Source organism: Narcine bancroftii, chromosome 11, assembly GCF_036971445.1.
Source record: "Narcine bancroftii isolate sNarBan1 chromosome 11, sNarBan1.hap1, whole genome shotgun sequence".
NCBI classification, from domain to species: Eukaryota; Metazoa; Chordata; class Chondrichthyes; order Torpediniformes; family Narcinidae; genus Narcine; species Narcine bancroftii.
Window position 1 is genome coordinate 3,078,694 of NC_091479.1, and position 22,946 is coordinate 3,101,639.

Here is a 22,946-nt window from a genome sequence, read left to right on the forward strand (position 1 = left end):
CCGGGGAATCTGAGGCAGGGAATCAGAGGCGGGGAATCAGAGGCGGGGAATCAGAGGCGGGAAATAAGAGGCGGGGAATCAGAGGCGGGGAATCAGAGGCAGGGAATCAGAGGCGGGGAATCAGAGGCGGGGAATCAGTGGGAGGAAAAGAGATGTGGAGAAAGAGAGGCAGAGAAAGATGCGCGGAAATAGAGGCAGGGAAAGAGAGGCGGGGAATGGAAGGTGGGGAATCAGAGGCGGGGAATCAGAGGCGGGCTATCAGAGACACGGAAAGAGAAGCGTGGAATCAGAGGCGCGGAATCAGAGCCGGCGAATCTGAGCCGGGAAATAAGAGGCAGAGAAACAGAGGCGGTGAAACATTGGTGTGGAATCGGAGGCGGGGTATCAGTGGCAGGGAATCAGAGGCAGGGAATAAGAGGCAGGGAATCAGAGGCAGGGAATCAGAGGCAGGGAATCTGAGGCAGGGAATCTGAGGCAGGGAATCTGAGGCAGGAGTCCGAGGCGGTGTATCAGAGGCAGGGAATCAGAGGCGGGGAATCAGAGGCAGGGAATCTGAGGCAGGGAATCTGATGCAGGGAATCAGAGCCGGGGAATCTGAGGCAGGGAATCAGACACGGGGAATCAGAGGCGGGGAATCAGAGGCGGGGAATAAGAGGCGGGGAATCAGAGGCGGGGAATCAGAGGCAGGGAATCTGAGGCAGGGAATCTGAGGCAGGGAATCTGAGGCAGGGAATCAGAGGCGGGGAATCAGAGGCAGGGAATTAGAGGCGGGGAATCAGAGGCGGGGAATCAGCGGGAGGAAAAGCGTTGTGGGGAAAGAGAAGCAGAGAAAGAGGCGTGGAAATAGAGGCAGGGAAAGAGAGGCGGGGAATGAAAGGTGGGGAATCAGAGGTGGGGAAACAGGCGGGTAAACAGAGGCAGGTAAACATAGGTGGATAAATAGCGGCGGGGAAAGAGGCGGGCAAAACATAGTGGTTGGAACTTGTGTGTTTAAAATCAGGTACACAAAACAGATCAAACAGTGTTGTTGAAATTGAGGGAGGGAAAGACAGGCACGGAAAGAGTGGAGTGGAAAGAGTGGAGGTGAAAGAGAGGCGTCGAGACAGAGGTGGGGAATCAGAGGCGGGGAATCAGAGGCGGTGAAACAGGTGGGTAAACAGAGGCGGGTAAACATAGGCGGAAAAATAGAGGCGGGGAAAGTGATGGGTGAAACATAGTGGTTGGAACTTGTGTGTTGAAAATGAGGTACACAGAACAGATCAAACAGAGTTGTTGAAATTGAGGGAAGGAAAGAGAGGCGCGGAAAGAGTGTAGGGGAAAAAGCGGAGGCGAAAGAGAGGCATACAGACAGAGGTGGGGAATCAGAGGCGGGGAAACAGAGGCGGGGAATCAGAGGCGGGCAATCAGTGGCAGGCAATCAGAGGTGGGGAATCAGAGGCGGGGAATAAGAGGCCTGGAATCAGAGGCGGGGAATCAGAGGCGTGGAATCAGAGGCGGGGAATCAGTGGCGGGGAATCAGAGGCGGGGAAACAGAGGCGGGGATTCAGAGGCGGGGATTCAGAGGCGGGGATTCAGAGGCTGGGAATCAGAGGCGGGGAATCAGAGGCGGGGAATCAGAGGCGGGGAATCGGAGACAGGGAATCTGAGGCAGGGAATCTGAGGCAGGGAATCTGAGGCAGGGAATCTGAGGCAGGGAATCTGAGGCGGGGAATCTGAGGCGGTAAATCTGAGTCGGGGAATCTGAGGCACGGAATTTGAGGCAGTGAATCAGAGGCATGGAATCAGAGGCGGGTTATCAGAGGGGGCAAATGAGATGTGGGAAACTAGATGCAGAGAATGAGTCACGGAAATAGAGGCAGTCAAAGAGAGGCAGGGTATCAGAGGCAGGGAATCAGAGGCGTGGAATCAGAGACAAGGAAATAGAGGCGTGGAATCAGAGGTGCGGAATCAGAGGCAGGGAATCAGAGGCAGGGAATCAGAGGCGGGGAATCAGAGGCATGGAATCAGAGGCGGGTAATCAGAGGGGGCAAATCAGATGTGGGAATCTAGATGCAGAGAAAGAGGCACGGAAATAGAGGCAGGCAAAGAGAGGCAGGGTATCTGAGGCAGGGAATCTGAGGCGGGGAATCAGAGACACGGAAGGAGAGGTGGGGAATCAGAGGCGCGGAATCAGAGGCAGGGAAACAGAGGCAGGGATTTAGAGGCAGGGAATCAGAGGTAGGGAATCAGAGGCAGGGAATCAGAGGCAGGGAATCAGAGGCAGGGAATCAGAGGCTGGGAATCAGAGGCAGGGAATCAGAGGCAGGCAATCAGAGGAAGGGAATCTGAGGCAGGGAATCTGAGGCGGGGAATCTGAGGCGGGGAATCTGAGGCGGGGAATCTGAGGCGGGGAATCTGAGGCGGGGAATCTGAGGCGGGGAATCTGAGGTGGGGAATCTGAGACGGGGAATCTGAGGCGGGGAATCTGAGGCGGGGTATCTGAGGCAGGGAATCTCAGGCAGGGAATCAGAGGCGGGGAATCTGAGGCGGGGAATCAGAGGCGGGGATTCAGAGGCGGGGAAACAGAGGCAGGGAATCAGAGGCGGGGAATCAGAGGCGGGGAATCAGAGGCGGTGAATAAGAGGCGGGGAATCAAAGGCAGGGAATCAGAGGCAGGGAATCTGAGGCAGGGAATCTGAGGCGGGGAATCTGAGGCATGGACTCTCAGGCAGGGATCAGAGCCGGGGAATCTGAGGTGGGGAATCAGATGTGGGGAATCAGAGGCAGGGAAACAGAGGCAGGGAATCTGAGGAAAGGAATCTGAGGCACAGGATCTGAGGCAGTGAATCAGAGGCATGGAATCAGAGGCGGGGAATCAGTGGGAGGAAAAGAGATGTGGAGAAAGAGAGGCAGAGAAAGATGCGCGGAAATAGAGGCAGGGAAAGAGAGGCGGGGAATGGAAGGTGGGGAATCAGAGGCGGGGAATCAGAGGCGGGCTATCAGAGACACGGAAAGAGAAGCGTGGAATCAGAGGCGCGGAATCAGAGCCGGCGAATCTGAGCCGGGAAATAAGAGGCAGAGAAACAGAGGCGGTGAAACATTGGTGTGGAATCGGAGGCGGGGTATCAGTGGCAGGGAATCAGAGGCAGGGAATAAGAGGCAGGGAATCAGAGGCAGGGAATCAGAGGCAGGGAATCAGAGGCAGGGAATCTGAGGCAGGGAATCTGAGGCAGGAGTCCGAGGCGGTGTATCAGAGGCAGGGAATCAGAGGCGGGGAATCAGAGGCAGGGAATCTGAGGCAGGGAATCTGATGCAGGGAATCAGAGCCGGGGAATCTGAGGCAGGGAATCAGACACGGGGAATCAGAGGCGGGGAATCAGAGGCGGGGAATAAGAGGCGGGGAATCAGAAGCGGGGAATCAGAGGCAGGGAATCTGAGGCAGGGAATCTGAGGCAGGGAATCTGAGGCAGGGAATCAGAGGCGGGGAATCAGAGGCAGGGAATCAGAGGCGGGGAATCAGAGGCGGGGAATCAGCGGGAGGAAAAGCGTTGTGGGGAAAGAGAAGCAGAGAAAGAGGCGTGGAAATAGAGGCAGGGAAAGAGAGGCGGGGAATGAAAGGTGGGGAATCAGAGGTGGGGAAACAGGCGGGTAAACAGAGGCAGGTAAACATAGGTGGATAAATAGCGGCGGGGAAAGAGGCGGGCAAAACATAGTGGTTGGAACTTGTGTGTTTAAAATGAGGTACACAAAACAGATCAAACAGTGTTGTTGAAATTGAGGGAGGGAAAGACAGGCACGGAAAGAGTGGAGTGGAAAGAGTGGAGGTGAAAGAGAGGCGTCGAGACAGAGGTGGGGAATCAGAGGCGGGGAATCAGAGGCGGTGAAACAGGTGGGTAAACAGAGGCGGGTAAACATAGGCGGAAAAATAGAGGCGGGGAAAGTGATGGGTGAAACATAGTGGTTGGAACTTGTGTGTTGAAAATGAGGTACACAGAACAGATCAAACAGAGTTGTTGAAATTGAGGGAAGGAAAGAGAGGCGCGGAAAGAGTGTAGGGGAAAAAGCGGAGGCGAAAGAGAGGCATACAGACAGAGGTGGGGAATCAGAGGCGGGGAAACAGAGGCGGGGAATCAGAGGCGGGCAATCAGTGGCAGGCAATCAGAGGTGGGGAATCAGAGGCGGGGAATAAGAGGCCTGGAATCAGAGGCGGGGAATCAGAGGCGTGGAATCAGAGGCTGGGAATCAGTGGCGGGGAATCAGAGGCGGGGAAACAGAGGCGGGGAATCAGAGGCGGGGATTCAGAGGTGGGGATTCAGAGGCTGGGAATCAGAGGCGGGGAATCAGAGGCGGGGAATCAGAGGCGGGGAATCGGAGACAGGGAATCTGAGGCAGGGAATCTGAGGCAGGGAATCTGAGGCAGGGAATCTGAGGCAGGGAATCTGAGGCGGGGAATCTGAGGCGGTAAATCTGAGTCGGGGAATCTGAGGCACGGAATTTGAGGCAGTGAATCAGAGGCATGGAATCAGAGGCGGGTTATCAGAGGGGGCAAATGAGATGTGGGAAACTAGATGCAGAGAATGAGTCACGGAAATAGAGGCAGGCAAAGAGAGGCAGGGTATCAGAGGCAGGGAATCAGAGGCGTGGAATCAGAGACAAGGAAATAGAGGCGTGGAATCAGAGGTGCGGAATCAGAGGCAGGGAATCAGAGGCAGGGAATCAGAGGCGGGGAATCAGAGGCATGGAATCAGAGGCGGGTAATCAGAGGGGGCAAATCAGATGTGGGAATCTAGATGCAGAGAAAGAGGCACGGAAATAGAGGCAGGCAAAGAGAGGCAGGGTATCTGAGGCAGGGAATCTGAGGCGGGGAATCAGAGACACGGAAGGAGAGGTGGGGAATCAGAGGCGCGGAATCAGAGGCAGGGAAACAGAGGCAGGGATTTAGAGGCAGGGAATCAGAGGTAGGGAATCAGAGGCAGGGAATCAGAGGCAGGGAATCAGAGGCAGGGAATCAGAGCCAGGGAATCAGAGGCAGGGAATCAGAGGCAGGCAATCAGAGGCAGGGAATCTGAGGCAGGGAATCTGAGGCGGGGAATCTGAGGCGGGGAATCTGAGGCGGGGAATCTGAGGCGGGGAATCTGAGGCGGGGAATCTGAGGCGGGGAATCTGAGGTGGGGAATCTGAGACGGGGAATCTGAGGCGGGGAATCTGAGGCAGGGTATCTGAGGCAGGGAATCTCAGGCAGGGAATCAGAGGCGGGGAATCTGAGGCGGGGAATCAGAGGCGGGGATTCAGAGGCGGGGAAACAGAGGCAGGGAATCAGAGGCGGGGAATCAGAGGCGGGGAATCAGAGGCGGTGAATAAGAGGCGGGGAATCAAAGGCAGGGAATCAGAGGCAGGGAATCTGAGGCAGGGAATCTGAGGCAGGGAATCTGAGGCAGGGAATCAGAGGCGGGGAATCAGAGGCAGGGAATCAGAGGTGGGGAATCAGAGGCAGGGAATCTGAGGCAGGGAATCTGATGCAGGGAATCAGAGCCGGGGAATCTGAGGCAGGGAATCAGAGGCGGGGAATCAGAGGCGGGGAATCAGAGGCGGGAAATAAGAGGCGGGGAATCAGAGGCGGGGAATCAGAGGCCGGGAATCTGAGGCAGGGAATCTGAGGCTGGGAATCTGAGGCAGGGAATCAGAGGCGGGGAATCAGAGGCAGGGAATCAGAGGCGGGGAATCAGAGGCGGGGAATCTGCGGGAGGAAAAGAGATGTGGGGAAAGAGAGGCAGAGAAAGAGGCGCGGAAATAGAGGCAGGGAAAGAGAGGCGGGGAATGAAAGGTGGGGAATCAGAGGCGGGGAATCAGAGGCAGGCAATCAGAGACACGGAAAGAGAAGCGTGGTATCAGAGGCGCGGAATCAGAGCCGGCGAATCTGAGCCGGGAAATAAGAGGCAGAGAAACAGAGGCTGTGAAACATTGGTGTGGAATCGGAGGCGGGGTATCAGTGGCAGGGAATCAGAGGCGGGGAATCAGAGGCGGGGAATCGGAGACAGGGAATCTGAGGCAGGGAATCTGAGGCAGGGAATCTGAGGCAGGGAATCTGAGGCAGGGAATCTGAGGCGGGGAATCTGAGGCGGTAAATCTGAGTCGGGGAATCTGAGGCACAGAATCTGAGGCAGTGAATCAGAGGCATGGAATCAGAGGCGGGTTATCAGAGGGGGCAAATGAGATGTGGGAAACTAGATGCAGAGAAAGAGGCACGGAAATAGAGGCAGGCAAAGAGAGGCAGGGTATCAGAGGCAGGGAATCAGAGGCGTGGAATCAGAGACAAGGAAAGAGAGGCGTGGAATCAGAGGTGCGGAATCAGAGGCAGGGAATCAGAGGCAGGGAATCAGAGGCAGGGAATCAGAGGCAGGGAATCAGGGGCAGGGAATCAGAGGCAGGGAATCAGAGGCAGGCAATCAGAGGCAGGGAATCTGAGGCAGGAAATCTGAGGCAGGGAATCTGAGGCAGGGAATCTGAGGCAGGGAATCTGAGGTGGGGAATCAGAGGCGGGGAATCAGAGGCAGGGAATCAGAGGCAGGGAATCAGAGGCAGGGAATCAGATGAAGGGAATCAGATGAAGGGAAGCTGAGGCAGGGAATCTGAGGCAGGGAATCTGAGGCAGGGAATCTGAGGCGGGGAATCTGAGGCGGAGAAACTGAGGCGGGGAATCTGAGGCGGGGAATCTGAGGCGGGGCATCTGAGGCGGGGAATCTGAGGCGGGGAATCTGAGGCAGGGAATCTGAGGCGGGGAATCTGAGGCATGGAATCTCAGGCAGGGAATCAGAGCCGGGGAATCTGAGGTGGGGAATCAGATGTGGGGAATCAGAGGCAGGGAAACAGAGGCAGGGAATCTGAGGAAAGGAATCTGAGGCAGGGAATCTGAGGCAGGGAATCAGAGGCGGGGAATCAGAGGCATGGAATCAGAGGCGGGTAATCAGAGAGGGCAAATCAGATGTGGGAATCTAGATGCAGAGAAAGAGGCACGGAAATAGAGGCAGGCAAAGAGAGGCAGGGTATCTGAGGCAGGGAATCTGAGGCGGGGAATCAGAGACACGGAAAGAGAGGTGGGGAATCAGAGGCGCGGAATCAGAGGCAGGGAATCAGAGGCAGGGATTTAGAGGCAGGGAATCAGAGGTAGGGAATCAGAGGCAGGGAATCAGAGGCAGGGAATCAGAGGCAGGGAATCAGAGGCAGGGGATCAGAGGCAGGGAATCAGAGGCAGGCAATCAGAGGCAGGGAATCTGAGGCAGGGAATCTGAGGCGGGGAATCTGAGGCGGGGAATCTGAGGCGGGGAATCTGAGGCGGGGAATCTGAGGCGGGGAATCTGAGGCGGGGAATCTGAGGTGGGGAATCTGAGACGGGGAATCTGAGGCGGGGAATCTGCGGGAGGAAAAGAGATGTGGGGAAAGAGAGGCAGAGAAAGAGGCGCGGAAATAGAGGCAGGGAAAGAGAGGCGGGGAATGAAAGGTGGGGAATCAGAGGCGGGGAATCAGAGGCGGGCAATCAGAGACACGGAAAGAGAAGCGTGGTATCAGAGGCGCCGAATCAGAGCCGGCGAATCTGAGCCGGGAAATAAGAGGCAGAGAAACAGAGGCTGTGAAACATTGGTGTGGAATCGGAGGCGGGGTATCAGTGGCAGGGAATCAGAGGCGGGGAATCAGAGGCGGGGAATCGGAGACAGGGAATCTGAGGCAGGGAATCTGAGGCAGGGAATCTGAGGCAGGGAATCTGAGGCAGGGAATCTGAGGCGGGGAATCTGAGGTGGTAAATCTGAGTCGGGGAATCTGAGGCACAGAATCTGAGGCAGTGAATCAGAGGCATGGAATCAGAGGCGGGTTATCAGAGGGGGCAAATGAGATGTGGGAAACTAGATGCAGAGAAAGAGGCACGGAAATAGAGGCAGGCAAAGAGAGGCAGGGTATCAGAGGCAGGGAATCAGAGGCGTGGAATCAGAGACAAGGAAAGAGAGGCGTGGAATCAGAGGTGCGGAATCAGAGGCAGGGAATCAGAGGCAGGGAATCAGAGGCAGGGAATCAGAGGCAGGGAATCAGAGGCAGGGAATCAGAGGCAGAGAATCAGAGGCAGGCAATCAGAGGCAGGGAATCTGAGGCAGGAAATCTGAGGCAGGGAATCTGAGGCAGGGAATCTGAGGCAGGGAATCTGAGGTGGGGAATCAGAGGCGGGGAATCAGAGGCAGGGAATCAGAGGCAGGGAATCAGAGGCAGGGAATCAGATGAAGGGAATCAGATGAAGGGAAGCTGAGGCAGGGAATCTGAGGCAGGGAATCTGAGGCAGGGAATCTGAGGCGGGGAATCTGAGGCGGAGAAACTGAGGCGGGGAATCTGAGGCGGGGAATCTGAGGCGGGGCATCTGAGGCGGGGAATCTGAGGCGGGGAATCTGAGGCAGGGAATCTGAGGCGGGGAATCTGAGGCAGGGAATCTCAGGCAGGGAATCAGATGCGGGGAATCAGAGGCATGGAATCAGAGGCGGGTAATCAGAGAGGGCAAATCAGATGTGGGAATCTAGATGCAGAGAAAGAGGCACGGAAATAGAGGCAGTCAAAGAGAGGCAGGGTATCTGAGGCAGGGAATCTGAGGCGGGGAATCAGAGACACGGAAAGAGAGGTGGGGAATCAGAGGCGCGGAATCAGAGGCAGGGAATCAGAGGCAGGGATTTAGAGGCAGGGAATCAGAGGTAGGGAATCAGAGGCAGGGAATCAGAGGCAGGGAATCAGAGGCAGGGAATCAGAGGCAGGGAATCAGAGGCAGGGAATCAGAGGCAGGCAATCAGAGGCAGGGAATCTGAGGCAGGGAATCTGAGGCGGGGAATCTGAGGCGGGGAATCTGAGGCGGGGAATCTGAGGCGGGGAATCTGAGGCGGGGAATCTGAGGCGGGGAATCTGAGGTGGGGAATCTGAGACGGGGAATCTGAGGCGGGGAATCTGAGGCGGGGTATCTGAGGCAGGGAATCTCAGGCAGGGAATCAGAGGCGGGGAATCTGAGGCGGGGAATCAGAGGCGGGGATTCAGAGGCGGGGAATCTGAGGCAGGGAATCAGAGGCGGGGAATCAGAGGCGGGGAATCAGAGGCGGGAAATAAGAGGCGGGAAATCAGAGGCGGGGAATCAGAGGCCGGGAATCTGAGGCAGGGAATCTGAGGCAGGGAATCTGAGGCAGGGAATCAGAGGCGGGAATCAGAGGCAGGGAATCAGAGGCGGGGAATCAGAGGCGGGGAATCTGCGGGAGGAAAAGAGATGTGGGGAAAGAGAGGCAGAGAAAGAGGCGCGGAAATAGAGGCAGGGAAAGAGAGGCGGGGAATGAAAGGTGGGGAATCAGAGGCGGGGAATCAGAGGCGGGCTATCAGAGACACGGAAAGAGAAGCGTGGTATCAGAGGCGCCGAATCAGAGCCGGCGAATCTGAGCCGGGAAATAAGAGGCAGAGAAACAGAGGCTGTGAAACATTGGTGTGGAATCGGAGGCGGGGTATCAGTGGCAGGGAATCAGAGGCGGGGAATCGGAGACAGGGAATCTGAGGCAGGGAATCTGAGGCAGGGAATCTGAGGCAGGGAATCTGAGGCAGGGAATCTGAGGCGGGGAATCTGAGGCGGTAAATCTGAGTCGGGGAATCTGAGGCACAGGATCTGAGGCAGTGAATCAGAGGCATGGAATCAGAGGCGGGGAATCAGTGGGAGGAAAAGAGATGTGGAGAAAGAGAGGCAGAGAAAGATGCGCGGAAATAGAGGCAGGGAAAGAGAGGCGGGGAATGGAAGGTGGGGAATCAGAGGCGGGGAATCAGAGGCGGGCTATCAGAGACACGGAAAGAGAAGCGTGGAATCAGAGGCGCGGAATCAGAGCCGGCGAATCTGAGCCGGGAAATAAGAGGCAGAGAAACAGAGGCGGTGAAACATTGGTGTGGAATCGGAGGCGGGGTATCAGTGGCAGGGAATCAGAGGCAGGGAATAAGAGGCAGGGAATCAGAGGCAGGGAATCAGAGGCAGGGAATCAGAGGCAGGGAATCTGAGGCAGGGAATCTGAGGCAGGAGTCCGAGGCGGTGTATCAGAGGCAGGGAATCAGAGGCGGGGAATCAGAGGCAGGGAATCTGAGGCAGGGAATCTGATGCAGGGAATCAGAGCCGGGGAATCTGAGGCAGGGAATCAGACACGGGGAATCAGAGGCGGGGAATCAGAGGCGGGGAATAAGAGGCGGGGAATCAGAGGCGGGGAATCAGAGGCAGGGAATCTGAGGCAGGGAATCTGAGGCAGGGAATCTGAGGCAGGGAATCAGAGGCGGGGAATCAGAGGCAGGGAATCAGAGGCGGGGAATCAGAGGCGGGGAATCAGCGGGAGGAAAAGCGTTGTGGGGAAAGAGAAGCAGAGAAAGAGGCGTGGAAATAGAGGCAGGGAAAGAGAGGCGGGGAATGAAAGGTGGGGAATCAGAGGTGGGGAAACAGGCGGGTAAACAGAGGCAGGTAAACATAGGTGGATAAATAGCGGCGGGGAAAGAGGCGGGCAAAACATAGTGGTTGGAACTTGTGTGTTTAAAATCAGGTACACAAAACAGATCAAACAGTGTTGTTGAAATTGAGGGAGGGAAAGACAGGCACGGAAAGAGTGGAGTGGAAAGAGTGGAGGTGAAAGAGAGGCGTCGAGACAGAGGTGGGGAATCAGAGGCGGGGAATCAGAGGCGGTGAAACAGGTGGGTAAACAGAGGCGGGTAAACATAGGCGGAAAAATAGAGGCGGGGAAAGTGATGGGTGAAACATAGTGGTTGGAACTTGTGTGTTGAAAATGAGGTACACAGAACAGATCAAACAGAGTTGTTGAAATTGAGGGAAGGAAAGAGAGGCACGGAAAGAGTGTAGGGGAAAAAGCGGAGGCGAAAGAGAGGCATACAGACAGAGGTGGGGAATCAGAGGCGGGGAAACAGAGGCGGGGAATCAGAGGCGGGCAATCAGTGGCAGGCAATCAGAGGTGGGGAATCAGAGGCGGGGAATAAGAGGCCTGGAATCAGAGGCGGGGAATCAGAGGCGTGGAATCAGAGGCGGGGAATCAGTGGCGGGGAATCAGAGGCGGGGAAACAGAGGCGGGGAATCAGAGGCGGGGATTCAGAGGCGGGGATTCAGAGGCTGGGAATCAGAGGCGGGGAATCAGAGGCGGGGAATCAGAGGCGGGGAATCGGAGACAGGGAATCTGAGGCAGGGAATCTGAGGCAGGGAATCTGAGGCAGGGAATCTGAGGCAGGGAATCTGAGGCGGGGAATCTGAGGCGGTAAATCTGAGTCGGGGAATCTGAGGCACGGAATTTGAGGCAGTGAATCAGAGGCATGGAATCAGAGGCGGGTTATCAGAGGGGGCAAATGAGATGTGGGAAACTAGATGCAGAGAATGAGTCACGGAAATAGAGGCAGGCAAAGAGAGGCAGGGTATCAGAGGCAGGGAATCAGAGGCGTGGAATCAGAGACAAGGAAATAGAGGCGTGGAATCAGAGGTGCGGAATCAGAGGCAGGGAATCAGAGGCAGGGAATCAGAGGCGGGGAATCAGAGGCATGGAATCAGAGGCGGGTAATCAGAGGGGGCAAATCAGATGTGGGAATCTAGATACAGAGAAAGAGGCACGGAAATAGAGGCAGGCAAAGAGAGGCAGGGTATCTGAGGCAGGGAATCTGAGGCGGGGAATCAGAGACACGGAAGGAGAGGTGGGGAATCAGAGGCGCGGAATCAGAGGCAGGGAAACAGAGGCAGGGAGTTAGAGGCAGGGAATCAGAGGTAGGGAATCAGAGGCAGGGAATCAGAGGCAGGGAATCAGAGGCAGGGAATCAGAGGCAGGGAATCAGAGGCAGGGAATCAGAGGCAGGCAATCAGAGGCAGGGAATCTGAGGCAGGGAATCTGAGGCGGGGAATCTGAGGCGGGGAATCTGAGGCGGGGAATCTGAGGCGGGGAATCTGAGGCGGGGAATCTGAGGCGGGGAATCTGAGGTGGGGAATCTGAGACGGGGAATCTGAGGCGGGGAATCTGAGGCGGGGTATCTGAGGCAGGGAATCTCAGGCAGGGAATCAGAGGCGGGGAATCTGAGGCGGGGAATCAGAGGCGGGGATTCAGAGGCGGGGAAACAGAGGCAGGGAATCAGAGGCGGGGAATCAGAGGCGGGGAATCAGAGGCGGTGAATAAGAGGCGGGGAATCAAAGGCAGGGAATCAGAGGCAGGGAATCTGAGGCAGGGAATCTGAGGCAGGGAATCTGAGGCAGGGAATCAGAGGCGGGGAATCAGAGGCAGGGAATCAGAGGCGGGGAATCAGAGGCAGGGAATCTGAGGCAGGGAATCTGATGCAGGGAATCAGAGCCGGGGAATCTGAGGCAGGGAATCAGAGGCGGGGAATCAGAGGCGGGGAATCAGAGGCGCGAAATAAGAGGCGGGGAATCAGAGGCGGGGAATCAGAGGCCGGGAATCTGAGGCAGGGAATCTGAGGCTGGGAATCTGAGGCAGGGAATCAGAGGCGGGGAATCAGAGGCAGGGAATCAGAGGCGGGGAATCAGAGGCGGGGAATCTGCGGGAGGAAAAGAGATGTGGGGAAAGAGAGGCAGAGAAAGAGGCGCGGAAATAGAGGCAGGGAAAGAGAGGCGGGGAATGAAAGGTGGGGAATCAGAGGCGGGGAATCAGAGGCAGGCAATCAGAGACACGGAAAGAGAAGTGTGGTATCAGAGGCGCGGAATCAGAGCCGGCGAATCTGAGCCGGGAAATAAGAGGCAGAGAAACAGAGGCTGTGAAACATTGGTGTGGAATCGGAGGCGGGGTATCAGTGGCAGGGAATCAGAGGCGGGGAATCAGAGGCGGGGAATCGGAGACAGGGAATCTGAGGCAGGGAATCTGAGGCAGGGAATCTGAGGCAGGGAATCTGAGGCAGGGAATCTGAGGCGGGGAATCTGAGGCGGTAAATCTGAGTCGGGGAATCTGAGGCACAGAATCTGAGGCAGTGAATCAGAGGCATGGAATCAGAGGCGGGTTATCAGAGGGGGCAAATGAGATGTGGGAAACTAGATGCAGAGAAAGAGGCACGGAAATAGAGGCAGGCAAAGAGAGGCAGGGTATCAGAGGCAGGGATTCAGAGGCGTGGAATCAGAGACAAGGAATGAGAGGCGTGGAATCAGAGGTGCGGAATCAGAGGCAGGGAATCAGAGGCAGGGAATCAGAGGCAGGGAATCAGAGGCAGGGAATCAGGGGCAGGGAATCAGAGGCAGGGAATCAGAGGCAGGCAATCAGAGGCAGGGAATCTGAGGCAGGAAATCTGAGGCAGGGAATCTGAGGCAGGGAATCTGAGGCAGGGAATCTGAGGTGGGGAATCAGAGGCGGGGAATCAGAGGCAGGGAATCAGAGGCAGGGAATCAGAGGCAGGGAATCAGATGAAGGGAATCAGATGAAGGGAAGCTGAGGCAGGGAATCTGAGGCAGGGAATCTGAGGCAGGGAATCTGAGGCGGGGAATCTGAGGCGGAGAAACTGAGGCGGGGAATCTGAGGCGGGGAATCTGAGGCGGGGCATCTGAGGCGGGGAATCTGAGGCGGGGAATCTGAGGCAGGGAATCTGAGGCGGGGAATATGAGGCATGGAATCTCAGGCAGGGAATCAGAGCCGGGGAATCTGAGGTGGGGAATCAGATGTGGGGAATCAGAGGCAGGGAAACAGAGGCAGGGAATCTGAGGAAAGGAATCTGAGGCAGGGAATCTGAGGCAGGGAATCAGAGGCGGGGAATCAGAGGCATGGAATCAGAGGCGGGTAATCAGAGAGGGCAAATCAGATGTGGGAATCTAGATGCAGAGAAAGAGGCACGGAAATAGAGGCAGGCAAAGAGAGGCAGGGTATCTGAGGCAGGGAATCTGAGGCGGGGAATCAGAGACACGGAAAGAGAGGTGGGGAATCAGAGGTGCGGAATCAGAGGCAGGGAATCAGAGGCAGGGAATCAGAGGCAGGGAATCAGAGGCAGGGAATCAGAGGCAGGGAATCAGAGGCAGGGAATCAGAGGCAGGCAATCAGAGGCAGGGAATCTGAGGCAGGGAATCTGAGGCGGGGAATCTGAGGCGGGGAATCTGAGGCGGGGAATCTGAGGCGGGGAATCTGAGGCGGGGAATCTGAGGCGGGGAATCTGAGGTGGGGAATCTGAGACGGGGAATCTGAGGCGGGGAATCTGAGGCGGGGTATCTGAGGCAGGGAATCTCAGGCAGGGAATCAGAGGCGGGGAATCTGCGGGAGGAAAAGAGATGTGGGGAAAGAGAGGCAGAGAAAGAGGCGCGGAAATAGAGGCAGGGAAAGAGAGGCGGGGAATGAAAGGTGGGGAATCAGAGGCGGGGAATCAGAGGCGGGCAATCAGAGACACGGAAAGAGAAGCGTGGTATCAGAGGCGCGGAATCAGAGCCGGCGAATCTGAGCCGGGAAATAAGAGGCAGAGAAACAGAGGCTGTGAAACATTGGTGTGGAATCGGAGGCGGGGTATCAGTGGCAGGGAATCAGAGGCGGGGAATCAGAGGCGGGGAATCGGAGACAGGGAATCTGAGGCAGGGAATCTGAGGCAGGGAATCTGAGGCAGGGAATCTGAGGCAGGGAATCTGAGGCGGGGAATCTGAGGCGGTAAATCTGAGTCGGGGAATCTGAGGCACAGAATCTGAGGCAGTGAATCAGAGGCATGGAATCAGAGGCGGGTTATCAGAGGGGGCAAATGAGATGTGGGAAACTAGATGCAGAGAAAGAGGCACGGAAATAGAGGCAGGCAAAGAGAGGCAGGGTATCAGAGGCAGGGAATCAGAGGCGTGGAATCAGAGACAAGGAAAGAGAGGCGTGGAATCAGAGGTGCGGAATCAGAGGCAGGGAATCAGAGGCAGGGAATCAGAGGCAGGGAATCAGAGGCAGGGAATCAGAGGCAGGGAATCAGAGGCAGAGAATCAGAGGCAGGCAATCAGAGGCAGGGAATCTGAGGCAGGAAATCTGAGGCAGGGAATCTGAGGCAGGGAATCTGAGGCAGGGAATCTGAGGTGGGGAATCAGAGGCGGGGAATCAGAGGCAGGGAATCAGAGGCAGGGAATCAGAGGCAGGGAATCAGATGAAGGGAATCAGATGAAGGGAAGCTGAGGCAGGGAATCTGAGGCAGGGAATCTGAGGCAGGGAATCTGAGGCGGGGAATCTGAGGCGGAGAAACTGAGGCGGGGAATCTGAGGCGGGGAATCTGAGGCGGGGCATCTGAGGCGGGGAATCTGAGGCGGGGAATCTGAGGCAGGGAATCTGAGGCGGGGAATCTGAGGCAGGGAATCTCAGGCAGGGAATCAGATGCGGGGAATCAGAGGCATGGAATCAGAGGCGGGTAATCAGAGAGGGCAAATCAGATGTGGGAATCTAGATGCAGAGAAAGAGGCACGGAAATAGAGGCAGTCAAAGAGAGGCAGGGTATCTGAGGCAGGGAATCTGAGGTGGGGAATCAGAGACACGGAAAGAGAGGTGGGGAATCAGAGGCGCGGAATCAGAGGCAGGGAATCAGAGGCAGGGATTTAGAGGCAGGGAATCAGAGGTAGGGAATCAGAGGCAGGGAATCAGAGGCAGGGAATCAGAGGCAGGGAATCAGAGGCAGGGAATCAGAGGCAGGGAATCAGAGGCAGGCAATCAGAGGCAGGTAATCTGAGGCAGGGAATCTGAGGCGGGGAATCTGAGGCGGGGAATCTGAGGCGGGGAATCTGAGGCGGGGAATCTGAGGCGGGGAATCTGAGGCGGGGAATCTGAGGTGGGGAATCTGAGACGGGGAATCTGAGGCGGGGAATCTGAGGCAGGGTATCTGAGGCAGGGAATCTCAGGCAGGGAATCAGAGGCGGGGAATCTGAGGCGGGGAATCAGAGGCGGGGATTCAGAGGCGGGGAATCTGAGGCAGGGAATCAGAGGCGGGGAATCAGAGGCGGGGAATCAGAGGCGGGAAATAAGAGGCGGGAAATCAGAGGCGGGGAATCAGAGGCCGGGAATCTGAGGCAGGGTATCTGAGGCAGGGAATCTGAGGCAGGGAATCAGAGGCGGGAATCAGAGGCAGGGAATCAGAGGCGGGGAATCAGAGGCGGGGAATCTGCGGGAGGAAAAGAGATGTGGGGAAAGAGAGGCAGAGAAAGAGGCGCGGAAATAGAGGCAGGGAAAGAGAGGCGGGGAATGAAAGGTGGGGAATCAGAGGCGGGGAATCAGAGGCGGGCTATCAGAGACACGGAAAGAGAAGCGTGGTATCAGAGGTGCCGAATCAGAGCCGGCGAATCTGAGCCGGGAAATAAGAGGCAGAGAAACAGAGGCTGTGAAACATTGGTGTGGAATCGGAGGCGGGGTATCAGTGGCAGGGAATCAGAGGCGGGGAATCGGAGACAGGGAATCTGAGGCAGGGAATCTGAGGCAGGGAATCTGAGGCAGGGAATCTGAGGCAGGGAATCTGAGGCGGGGAATCTGAGGCGGTAAATCTGAGTCGGGGAATCTGAGGCACAGGATCTGAGGCAGTGAATCAGAGGCATGGAATCAGAGGCGGGGAATCAGTGGGAGGAAAAGAGATGTGGAGAAAGAGAGGCAGAGAAAGATGCGCGGAAATAGAGGCAGGGAAAGAGAGGCGGGGAATGGAAGGTGGGGAATCAGAGGCGGGGAATCAGAGGCGGGCTATCAGAGACACGGAAAGAGAAGCGTGGAATCAGAGGCGCGGAATCAGAGCCGGCGAATCTGAGCCGGGAAATAAGAGGCAGAGAAACAGAGGCGGTGAAACATTGGTGTGGAATCGGAGGCGGGGTATCAGTGGCAGGGAATCAGAGGCAGGGAATAAGAGGCAGGGAATCAGAGGCAGGGAATCAGAGGCAGGGAATCAGAGGCAGGGAATCTGAGGCAGGGAATCTGAGGCAGGAGTCCGAGGCGGTGTATCAGAGGCAGGGAATCAGAGGCGGGGAATCAGAGGCAGGGAATCTGAGGCAGGGAATCTGATGCAGGGAATCAGAGCCGGGGAATCTGAGGCAGGGAATCAGACACGGGGAATCAGAGGCGGGGAATCAGAGGCGGGGAATAAGAGGCGGGGAATCAGAGGCGGGGAATCAGAGGCAGGGAATCTGAGGCAGGGAATCTGAGGCAGGGAATCTGAGGCAGGGAATCAGAGGCGGGGAATCAGAGGCAGGGAATCAGAGGCGGGGAATCAGAGGCGGGGAATCAGCGGGAGGAAAAGCGTTGTGGGTAAAGAGAAGCAGAGAAAGAGGCGTGGAAATAGAGGCAGGGAAAGAGAGGCGGGGAATGAAAGGTGGGGAATCAGAGGTGGGGAAACAGGCGGGTAAACAGAGGCAGGTAAACATAGGTGGATAAATAGCGGCGGGGAAAGAGGCGGGCAAAACATAGTGGTTGGAACTTGTGTGTTTAAAATCAGGTACACAAAACAGATCAAACAGTGTTGTTGAAATTGAGGGAGGGAAAGACAGGCACGGAAAGAGTGGAGTGGAAAGAGTGGAGGTGAAAGAGAGGCGTCGAGACAGAGGTGGGGAATCAGAGGCGGGGAATCAGAGGCGGTGAAACAGGTGGGTAAACAGAGGCGGGTAAACATAGGCGGAAAAATAGAGGCGGGGAAAGTGATGGGTGAAACATAGTGGTTGGAACTTGTGTGTTGAAAATGAGGTACACAGAACAGATCAAACAGAGTTGTTGAAATTGAGGGAAGGAAAGAGAGGCGCGGAAAGAGTGTAGGGGAAAAAGCGGAGGCGAAAGAGAGGCATACAGACAGAGGTGGGGAATCAGAGGCGGGGAAACAGAGGCGGGGAATCAGAGGCGGGCAATCAGTGGCAGGCAATCAGAGGTGGGGAATCAGAGGCGGGGAATAAGAGGCCTGGAATCAGAGGCGGGGAATCAGAGGCGTGGAATCAGAGGCGGGGAATCAGTGGCGGGGAATCAGAGGCGGGGAAACAGAGGCGGGGAATCTGAGGCGGGGAATCTGAGGTGGGGATTCAGAGGCTGGGAATCAGAGGCGGGGAATCAGAGGCGGGGAATCAGAGGCGGGGAATCGGAGACAGGGAATCTGAGGCAGGGAATCTGAGGCAGGGAATCTGAGGCAGGGAATCTGAGGCAGGGAATCTGAGGCGGGGAATCTGAGGCGGTAAATCTGAGTCGGGGAATCTGAGGCACGGAATTTGAGGCAGTGAATCAGAGGCATGGAATCAGAGGCGGGTTATCAGAGGGGGCAAATGAGATGTGGGAAACTAGATGCAGAGAATGAGTCACGGAAATAGAGGCAGGCAAAGAGAGGCAGGGTATCAGAGGCAGGGAATTAGAGGCGTGGAATCAGAGACAAGGAAATAGAGGCGTGGAATCAGAGGTGCGGAATCAGAGGCAGGGAATCAGAGGCAGGGAATCAGAGGCGGGGAATCAGAGGCATGGAATCAGAGGCGGGTAATCAGAGGGGGCAAATCAGATGTGGGAATCTAGATGCAGAGAAAGAGGCACGGAAATAGAGGCAGGCAAAGAGAGGCAGGGTATCTGAGGCAGGGAATCTGAGGCGGGGAATCAGAGACACGGAAGGAGAGGTGGGGAATCAGAGGAGCGGAATCAGAGGCAGGGAAACAGAGGCAGGGATTTAGAGGCAGGGAATCAGAGGTAGGGAATCAGAGGCAGGGAATCAGAGGCAGGGAATCAGAGGCAGGGAATCAGAGGCAGGGAATCAGAGGCAGGGAATCAGAGGCAGGGAATCAGAGGCAGGCAATCAGAGGCAGGGAATCTGAGGCAGGGAATCTGAGGCGGGGAATCTGAGGCGGGGAATCTGAGGCGGGGAATCTGAGGCGGGGAATCTGAGGCGGGGAATCTGAGGCGGGGAATCTGAGGTGGGGAATCTGAGACGGGGAATCTGAGGCGGGGAATCTGAGGCGGGGTATCTGAGGCAGGGAATCTCAGGCAGGGAATCAGAGGCGGGGAATCTGAGGCGGGGAATCAGAGGCGGGGATTCAGAGGCGGGGAAACAGAGGCAGGGAATCAGAGGCGGGGAATCAGAGGCGGGGAATCAGAGGCGGTGAATAAGAGGCGGGGAATCAAAGGCAGGGAATCAGAGGCAGGGAATCTGAGGCAGGGAATCTGAGGCAGGGAATCTGAGGCAGGGAATCAGAGGCGGGGAATCAGAGGCAGGGAATCAGAGGTGGGGAATCAGAGGCAGGGAATCTGAGGCAGGGAATCTGATGCAGGGAATCAGAGCCGGGGAATCTGAGGCAGGGAATCAGAGGCGGGGAATCAGAGGCGGGGAATCAGAGGCGGGAAATAAGAGGCGGGGAATCAGAGGCGGGGAATCAGAGGCCGGGAATCTGAGGCAGGGAATCTGAGGCTGGGAATCTGAGGCAGGGAATCAGAGGCGGGGAATCAGAGGCAGGGAATCAGAGGCGGGGAATCAGAGGCGGGGAATCTGCGGGAGGAAAAGAGATGTGGGGAAAGAGAGGCAGAGAAAGAGGCGCGGAAATAGAGGCAGGGAAAGAGAGGCGGGGAATGAAAGGTGGGGAATCAGAGCCGGCGAATCTGAGCCGGGAAATAAGAGGCAGAGAAACAGAGGCTGTGAAACATTGGTGTGGAATCAGAGGCGGGGAATCAGAGGCGGGGAATCGGAGACAGGGAATCTGAGGCAGGGAATCTGAGGCAGGGAATCTGAGGCAGGGAATCTGAGGCAGGGAATCTGAGGCGGGGAATCTGAGGCGGTAAATCTGAGTCGGGGAATCTGAGGCACAGAATCTGAGGCAGTGAATCAGAGGCATGGAATCAGAGGCGGGTTATCAGAGGGGGCAAATGAGATGTGGGAAACTAGATGCAGAGAAAGAGGCACGGAAATAGAGGCAGGCAAAGAGAGGCAGGGTATCAGAGGCAGGGAATCAGAGGCGTGGAATCAGAGACAAGGAAAGAGAGGCGTGGAATCAGAGGTGCGGAATCAGAGGCAGGGAATCAGAGGCAGGGAATCAGAGGCAGGGAATCAGAGGCAGGGAATCAGGGGCAGGGAATCAGAGGCAGGGAATCAGAGGCAGGCAATCAGAGGCAGGGAATCTGAGGCAGGAAATCTGAGGCAGGGAATCTGAGGCAGGGAATCTGAGGCAGGGAATCTGAGGTGGGGAATCAGAGGCGGGGAATCAGAGGCAGGGAATCAGAGGCAGGGAATCAGAGGCAGGGAATCAGATGAAGGGAATCAGATGAAGGGAAGCTGAGGCAGGGAATCTGAGGCAGGGAATCTGAGGCAGGGAATCTGAGGCGGGGAATCTGAGGCGGAGAAACTGAGGCGGGGAATCTGAGGCGGGGAATCTGAGGCGGGGCATCTGAGGCGGGGAATCTGAGGCGGGGAATCTGAGGCAGGGAATCTGAGGCGGGGAATCTGAGGCATGGAATCTCAGGCAGGGAATCAGAGCCGGGGAATCTGAGGTGGGGAATCAGATGTGGGGAATCAGAGGCAGGGAAACAGAGGCAGGGAATCTGAGGAAAGGAATCTGAGGCAGGGAATCTGAGGCAGGGAATCAGAGGCGGGGAATCAGAGGCATGGAATCAGAGGCGGGTAATCAGAGAGGGCAAATCAGATGTGGGAATCTAGATGCAGAGAAAGAGGCACGGAAATAGAGGCAGGCAAAGAGAGGCAGGGTATCTGAGGCAGGGAATCTGAGGCGGGGAATCAGAGACACGGAAAGAGAGGTGGGGAATCAGAGGCGCGGAATCAGAGGCAGGGAATCAGAGGCAGGGATTTAGAGGCAGGGAATCAGAGGTAGGGAATCAGAGGCAGGGAATCAGAGGCAGGAAATCAGAGGCAGGGAATCAGAGGCAGGGGATCAGAGGCAGGGAATCAGAGGCAGGCAATCAGAGGCAGGGAATCTGAGGCAGGGAATCTGAGGCGGGGAATCTGAGGCGGGGAATCTGAGGCGGGGAATCTGAGGCGGGGAATCTGAGGCGGGGAATCTGAGGCGGGGAATCTGAGGTGGGGAATCTGAGACGGGGAATCTGAGGCGGGGAATCTGAGGCGGGGTATCTGAGGCAGGGAATCTCAGGCAGGGAATCAGAGGCAGGGAATCTGCGGGAGGAAAAGAGATGTGGGGAAAGAGAGGCAGAGAAAGAGGCGCGGAAATAGAGGCAGGGAAAGAGAGGCGGGGAATGAAAGGTGGGGAATCAGAGGCGGGGAATCAGAGGCGGGCAATCAGAGACACGGAAAGAGAAGCGTGGTATCAGAGGCGCGGAATCAGAGCCGGCGAATCTGAGCCGGGAAATAAGAGGCAGAGAAACAGAGGCTGTGAAACATTGGTGTGCAATCGGAGGCGGGGTATCAGTGGCAGGGAATCAGAGGCGGGGAATCAGAGGCGGGGAATCGGAGACAGGGAATCTGAGGCAGGGAATCTGAGGCAGGGAATCTGAGGCAGGGAATCTGAGGCAGGGAATCTGAGGCGGGGAATCTGAGGCGGTAAATCTGAGTCGGGGAATCTGAGGCACAGAATCTGAGGCAGTGAATCAGAGGCATGGAATCAGAGGCGGGTTATCAGAGGGGGCAAATGAGATGTGGGAAACTAGATGCAGAGAAAGAGGCACGGAAATAGAGGCAGGCAAAGAGAGGCAGGGTATCAGAGGCAGGGAATCAGAGGCGTGGAATCAGAGACAAGGAAAGAGAGGCGTGGAATCAGAGGTGCGGAATCAGAGGCAGGGAATCAGAGGCAGGGAATCAGAGGCAGGGAATCAGAGGCAGGGTATCAGAGGCAGGGAATCAGAGGCAGAGAATCAGAGGCAGGCAATCAGAGGCAGGGAATCTGAGGCAGGAAATCTGAGGCAGGGAATCTGAGGCAGGGAATCTGAGGCAGGGAATCTGAGGTGGGGAATCAGAGGCGGGGAATCAGAGGCAGGGAATCAGAGGCAGGGAATCAGAGGCAGGGAATCAGATGAAGGGAATCAGATGAAGGGAAGCTGAGGCAGGGAATCTGAGGCAGGGAATCTGAGGCAGGGAATCTGAGGCGGGGAATCTGAGGCGGAGAAACTGAGGCGGGGAATCTGAGGCGGGGAATCTGAGGCGGGGCATCTGAGGCGGGGAATCTGAGGCGGGGAATCTGGGGCAGGGAATCTGAGGCGGGGAATCTGAGGCAGGGAATCTCAGGCAGGGAATCAGATGCGGGGAATCAGAGGCATGGAATCAGAGGCGGGTAATCAGAGAGGGCAAATCAGATGTGGGAATCTAGATGCAGAGAAAGAGGCACGGAAATAGAGGCAGTCAAAGAGAGGCAGGGTATCTGAGGCAGGGAATCTGAGGCGGGGAATCAGAGACACGGAAAGAGAGGTGGGGAATCAGAGGCGCGGAATCAGAGGCAGGGAATCAGAGGCAGGGATTTAGAGGCAGGGAATCAGAGGTAGGGAATCAGAGGCAGGGAATCAGAGGCAGGGAATCAGAGGCAGGGAATCAGAGGCAGGGAATCAGAGGCAGGGAATCAGAGGCAGGCAATCAGAGGCAGGGAATCTGAGGCAGGGAATCTGAGGCGGGGAATCTGAGGCGGGGAATCTGAGGCGGGGAATCTGAGGCGGGGAATCTGAGGCGGGGAATCTGAGGCGGGGAATCTGAGGTGGGGAATCTGAGACGGGGAATCTGAGGCGGGGAATCTGAGGCGGGGTATCTGAGGCAGGGAATCTCAGGCAGGGAATCAGAGGCGGGGAATCTGAGGCGGGGAATCAGAGGCGGGGATTCAGAGGCGGGGAATCTGAGGCAGGGAATCAGAGGCGGGGAATCAGAGGCGGGGAATCAGAGGCGGGAAATAAGAGGCGGGAAATCAGAGGCGGGGAATCAGAGGCCGGGAATCTGAGGCAGGGAATCTGAGGCAGGGAATCTGAGGCAGGGAATCAGAGGCGGGAATCAGAGGCAGGGAATCAGAGGCGGGGAATCAGAGGCGGGGAATCTGCGGGAGGAAAAGAGATGTGGGGAAAGAGAGGCAGAGAAAG